The sequence below is a fragment of the Tenrec ecaudatus genome, chromosome 3 (genome assembly GCF_050624435.1).
Source record: "Tenrec ecaudatus isolate mTenEca1 chromosome 3, mTenEca1.hap1, whole genome shotgun sequence".
In the NCBI taxonomy this organism is placed as follows: domain Eukaryota; kingdom Metazoa; phylum Chordata; class Mammalia; order Afrosoricida; family Tenrecidae; genus Tenrec; species Tenrec ecaudatus.
Window position 1 is genome coordinate 159,875,662 of NC_134532.1, and position 7,044 is coordinate 159,882,705.

At 37.5% G+C, this 7,044-nt stretch overlaps 1 pseudogene; it reads right to left on the bottom strand.

Annotated features, from left to right (window-relative positions):
• Positions 1–5,283: 5,283 nt before the first annotated feature.
• Positions 5,284–6,247, bottom strand: LOC142442438 (S-formylglutathione hydrolase pseudogene; annotated as a pseudogene).
• Between the last annotated feature and the right edge of the window lie 797 nt (positions 6,248–7,044).

Genomic DNA, 7,044 nt, shown 5'->3' on the forward strand with positions numbered 1-7,044 from the left:
AAAGAAAACAGTCACTGTACCAAAAATAGTTGATATCCCACAATTTCAGGAGGTAGCCTATGAGCAAGGACCAAAGATACTGAAGGAAGAAGTTCAAGCTGCATTGAAAGCACTAGCTCAAAACAATGCTCCACTAATCATTGGAATAGCAAGTTAAATGTTTCAACCAACTGATGAAGTTCAGGAAGCATTCATTGTCTATGCCAGGAAATTTGGAAGACAGCTAACTGACCGGAAGAGATTCATACTTACACCTATTAAAAAGAAAGGTGACCCAACAGAATGCTCAAATTATAGAACAATAGCATTGAGATTACATGCAAGTAAAATTTTGCTGAAGATAGTCCAACAACAGTTGCAGCAGTATGTTGAAAGGAAGCTGACAGAAGGTGAGGCCAGATTCAAATGAGGACATGGGATAAAGGATATCATTGCTGATGTCAGATGGATCTGGCCTGAAAGAAGAAGATACTAGAAAGATGTATACAGGTGCTTTATTATTTGCATTATTCTTATTCATTTGTATGTAGAACAAGTAATCAGAGAATCTAGATTATATAAAAAAGAATCTGAATTGGAGGAAGGCTAATTAACATGAGATGTATAGATGACAACCTAGCTTTCTGAAAGGAGGAATTGAAGCACTCACTGCTGAAGATCCAGGATTGCAGTCTTCAGTATACATTAAAATTTAATGTAGAGAAAACAAAAATCCTCACAATCAGTTAGCATCATGATAAATAAGACGATTGATGTTTTCAATAATTTTGTCTCACCTGGATCCACAATCAATGCTCATATAAGCAGCAGTAAGAAAATAAAACAAAGCATCACATGAGTAAATCTCCTTTCCAGATCCCTTTGAGTAGTAAAGGGCAAGGATTTTTAACTTCAAACACTAAATTGCACCATACCCAACACATGTGTGATAGTTACATAATCTGGTGTCAGTTTGAGACTCAAGAGGATTAAGAGTGAAGGGGTGGAGTTCAGCCTGTCAATCAGATCACAGCCATTGAGGCCTCTGTGTGGGCATGGCTTTCTCCTGAGAATTCTTGGAATTTTGGTATTCCCCTTGGAGGTGGGAGACACTCGCTGTATGTTCACTCCCTGCGAATCATTTCTGACAAGAAGTCACATGAAGTTACCCTGACTCAGTCAGAGACCTTTGGAGCCAGAGAAGCCTCATGGAGACCCATGCCAGCACTGAGATTCTTACAATGCCACTGGATCCACAAGACTTCCCACCCACTGATCTGTGATCTTCATGCATTTGGTGTCATTGCATCATGTTTCCTGAGTCTGAAGAGGACTTTAGAGATAGGTGTCAGACATATCAGACTTATGGACTTGATCTGGATTGGACTAGGGTATTTCCTTAATATTCAATTGCTTTTATATATAAATCTCTTTACTAAACAAATATGAGTATCTAAGGATTTGTTTTTCTAATATATCCAGAGTAACACACCATGGTATTGTCCTTTGCCTCAAATGCCCGTGAAAAGTGGACATTGGTTAAGGAAAACCGATGAAGCATCAACACATTTGAATTTTGGTGCTTTCTTTAGGAAGAAGTATGGCCAGAGTGCCCTTTAGAGGCAAGGATGGAGAGCTTCGTTTTACACATTTTGCACATATTGTCGAGACAGACCAGTCACTGGAGAAGGGCATCCTGTTTGGTAAAGTATAGAGGAAGCCCAAAGGGGGAATGCCCTCAAGGAGATGGATTTACACAGTGGCTGCACCAATGGACTCAACAGGAACAATAGCGAGGGTGGTGCAGGACTATGCTATGTTTTCTTCTGTTGTGCATAAATTTGCTGTGGGTTGGAACTGACTCAATGCCACCTAAAAACAAACAGCACAATTTTATTATAGGTAAAGACAAAAGATCATTTTAATCTCAGTAAGGAGGAAGTAAACACAGAAATGCTCATCAGTGGTGGGATACAACAAAGATGAATAGTAGTGCTGACACAATTGTGTAATATCATTAATAGCAAACAGTAATCTATGGGTGGATACACAAATAAATATGTAAGTTCAACAGGTTATGGAAAGTGAACTGGGCTATACTCACAAATTCAATAGGCTTGGCAGAGGTTATATTTAGATATGCATTTGTAAACTATGGAAATATAACCATGTAAATAATAAGACAAAAGGTATGGAATATTCTTAGCCTATATCAAGTACCTTATGGAGTGAATAACTGTCATTTAGGCCTTGTTACCACAATCTAACATCTCTCTGGACAATTAAATCAATTTTCATAGTGTACTTCAAAAAGTTTTATTCTACACCCTAATGCAGATAATTTTATGCAATAAAATGTGTATAAAGTGGTGAATCAAAACTAATTTATACTGTAAATTTTCAGCAAAACATTCACACCCAGAGACAAAAAATAAACAGAAAAATAAAGAGATTAAATATCAAAGATAGAGACAGATAGATAGATAGATCAAAATCACAGATGAAATCTTGAGAATTAAGATACCCTGACCCAAGCCATAGTCTTTTCAATCACTTCTTCTGTCCAATTAAAAATGAAGACAAAGAACTAGCAATGCCCATTAAACATAACAAGGAAGAATTACATCCAGAACTCTTCTTAGAAGTGAAGATGACAAAGCTCTCAGTGAGATGGACAGACACAGCGGGTATAATAATTCACATAGGGGCACTATTGTATTAGAACTAACTGGATAATACTAAAGAGGACTCTCTCCAAAAAGAGAAACTCATGTGAACACACGTACAACAATTTTTCAACTAATTTTTAAACATTAAAAAATGTTCAACTAATTTTTAAACATTTTAAAAATTTAAAAATGATTAAGTTCATGTCATACAAGATTGTAAGGGTGGTTCAATGTTAGGAAACCAGTCAATATAATCCCTGTACGAAAAGAAAAAACAAAACACAGGTTTTCCCATAATGTCAAAACAACATAACATCCTATTTCACAGAAAGAATCATGGACAATAAATGATGCCTATTCGTAGATATACATGTTTGTTGTTATTTGCTGTCAGGTTGGCTCTGATTGATGCAACAAAAGAAAATGTTGTCTGGTACTTCACCGTCCCCATAATCAGTGATATCTTTGTTTCTCTAGTAGTCCATGGTACATTTGCTATTCTTACAAACACCATGACCATAGTATCAAATCTTATCTTCCAGTGTCCCCAGCTATGTGAATTGGATCAGATGTACCGTTAGTTATCACAGGGACATTTTTAACTCTTTGAGGAAAATTTTATAGTAGATTTGTTCAATGCAATTTTCTTTTATTTCTTCACTGCTGTTCCCATGAACATTGATTTGTGTTTCCAGGAAAACAAAAAATTTGAAAACTTCAATCTTTTCTCCTTTTATCATTATGTTGTATAGTGGGCCTGTTGTGAGGACTTGTGTTTCTTTCCATTGAAGGATAATCCATTTTGAAGGCTGTAGCTTTTTGTCCTCCTCAGCAACTACTTCAAACACTTTTCATTTCAAAAAATGATATTGTGCCATCTGCATATTGCAGGTAATTAATGGATCTTCCTTCCATCTTCACAGAGTTCAGCTTCTCAGATTATTTTCTAAGTATAAATGATGAAAAAGGATGGTGAATGAATATCCTGGACAACAATAAATCTACTAGTCAATGAAAACTATTGTGAGGACAGCTGATATAAAAGCTCCTACCAACTTAAGGCAGAAGATAGGGGAGGCTGAATCTTGAGGAATAATATCTAAATAATCACAGAGTTGCTAGTGTAGACCAAAGTTCAAAGATAAAATATGCAATGCAGTATGGTAACTACTTGTACAGATATAATAGATTCCAAGTTTTATTGAGGTTAAGAGCCTCGGTGGAATCGTGGTTAAGATTGGTCAGCAGTTCGAAACCAGCAGCCCCAGCCACCAGTCCCTCCTCAGGAAAAAGACGGGGCTATCTGCTCCTGTAGTGGTACAGTCTCAGGAACCCACAGGAAGTTCCACCCTATCGCATAGAGTTATTATGGGTTGACATGCACTTGGCAGTGAGTTTGCTTTGGTTCACATTCACTGAAGTTATTCAGTGAATAACTTAGAATATGTAAAAAGGAAATAGCAAACTATGCCCTAAAAGTTTCTATTTACATATCCACACTTTTTAATACACATTTTCTTACTTTTTATTATTGTATTGTATACATTGAAAACATCTTGTGGAGCCACTATAACATACGAAAGTTATTTTTAAATGAATGTTATAAAGGTAAAGTTTACTCAAGCCAATTTTCTACTTACAACATTTCATGTAGGTCAGATGTTAGCTGACATGTTGTAAAGAAGCTAGATATTAATGAAGTACTTGTCCTTGAGTGACCTGTCCTCCCCCCCCAACCTTGCCTCCTAGTTCTTTCCTCTATTTCCTTTTACATTCCTCCTGTCCCTCTATCCTGTTCGACCTTCATTCAGCTCTCAGTAATTCCTCTCAGCTACATTGCACTTGATCCAACCCCACCAGGTATTCAAGCCCTCCTCACCATCAATTTTAGGTCTCTTGTTGTTCCCTTGTCCCTGGGTTTGCTGGCCCCACTTCCTTTCCCCCACCTCTTCTTCCCCCATGCCCCCCTGAAACACCAGTCACGTTGTTTTCTCCTTGTGGTTTTTCATCCTGTCTGTCTTATATAGATAGACATGGGAGGGAGTACCCATAAATAGTTCCAGGCCTCTCTGATGACCCTTTTTAATGTTTTCTGATGAGTTCTAATGAGGTGCCAAGCCCTGCCCTGGGTTAAAAGTCTATTTTGGGGATTACTTGGGGACTTTGTTGCTTTATTCCCCTTGTTGTTCTGTTGCGGTCCCTTCGTGTTTCACCCCAGTGTGGGGAGAGAGACCTGTCTTTTGTAACATCTTTTCATTAGTTATATTTGGAGTGCCTTCCAATGAAGGGGCTCATCTTTCAGCACCTTAGCCAGTAATGTTTTGTTGCTTTTCATAAGGTTTTCAGAAGTTATTTACTCCAGAATGACTTATCTTTTCCTTCCTCCAAGACTGTCTTTGTCTGGAAGACCCCCTGAAACCCATCCATCATGAGCAAACCTATTGACATTTGAAATACCAGTGACATAGCTTCCAGCATCACCACCACACCCAAGTCACTAATGAAAGCCTTGATTTAGCTTACAGTGATATAAAGTGTACAATATAAGTAATAATGAGGAGAGGAGCACTAATACACTATATAGAAATCACACTCGATGTGTAATTGATGTCTTACTTTTTAAATTTTTATGTATTTATTCAGGAGATTCAGTTATAGAATGAAACCTTTCCAGCATTATGAAGTCCACTATTTGGAAATCATTTGCATTTTCTCTGTAATTTGGTGTATTGTAACTTTTCGAATTCTGAAGAGATCCTAGGAAATGATGTCTTTCATGCATCGGGTACTTTGCATGATGCCTGATGTGATGAGTAATAAATGTTGCGATGAATTCGGAGCTATGATCACCATCTTCTTGCAACCTGACAACAGCAGGGAGAGTTTTTGTCTGTTCAGGCAGCTATGAAGCTATCAGGAAGTAACTGTCCATCAGGAACGTGATCAATCAGTATGTCCAACTGAGAGCCTGGAAGATGTCACCAGTGGAGTAGCTTCATAATCTATCTGTTTATTTGATCCCACCCCAAATGTTCACTAAAGGATTTTTCGCCCAAGTGCAGACAGAGAAAAGGGTTGGAAATTAAAGCAAAAGTTGAAATTGATTTGTATTTTCCAGGATTTTGGAAATCACATATCAGAGCTACATGGCCTACCATAGAATGGCCAGATAAAACAGACATTGCATAATGCTCCACTTGAAAATTGGCAATGATGAGTTGTTGAAGCTCTTGTGTTATGTAAGAGAATGTTCTGTAGTTAATTTTACAAGGAACTTCCGTGACATCCACATATAGCCCAACACCATTGCCAAAGTCCCGGCTCTCCACTTCTCCATTTATATTGCAGCCATGAGAGCTAATATTGGGAGCAACGACAGCAAAGTCATGTTCTGAAGTTGCTTGATGGTACTAAAAAATTTTAACTGTGAAAATTAATCCATATAGCCAATACAGTTCTGGACACTTTGAAGTTACTGCTTTTGGTGGTAAGTAGACGACGGCAAATTCCGTTTTACAGTTCAGTTCAATACTGTTGTATTTGAACACTTTCTGTTAGTCTTCAATGCATTTCTTCCTGGAAATCTGTTTCAATGCCATTCTTTTCCTTCCAAAGAATATTGTTGTTGTTAGGTGCCATTGAGGCATTTCCAAAATATATTGACCATGTGCACAACAGAGTAGAACACTGCATACTCCTGTACCGTCCTCACAATTCCTCCAAATCCTGAGCCCATTGTTGCAGCTCCAAAAACCTAGTACCATTCTTGTTCAGGCAAAATACAGTGTTTGTGTTAGTGTATTCAAATGTTGAGTATTGTGCTTATTTTTGTGTTTTATGCGCATAAAATATTTTAACTATGGCTGTGAATACAGTTATGGGTACCAACAGTAAAGCTAGTAGGAGAACTGTGAGAACCATGATAAAGTTAAAATCATTGCGAAATTTAAATCGTCACCACTTGTCTGATTTGGTGGCTGAATACAACCTGGTTCGGAAAACATTATCACCATTTTTTTAATTAAAATGTGATTAAAGCTGCTAGTGAACGGTGTGAAATCATTAACCAGAAAACAAAGAACCCAGACCATGAAAGAGGTTGAAAACTTACTGTTAATTTGGAAAACCCAGAAACAACTCAATGGCAATAGTGTTTCTAAGACAATGATATGTGAGATGGCTGAAAGCCTCCATAGTGAATTTATTAGTATAATTCTTTGGCCTCAGAACCAATTATTTGATTTTCCATGGTTTCTTATGAAGTAAATATGTTCAGGTCTCAGGCTTTTCTGCATTTAAACATGAATTTGAACGAATTGAGTCCCACAACTGAGGTATCACTGGACTGTTCTGTTTCCAAACTTCTCATTCCAATCAACAATAATTGTCAATGCAC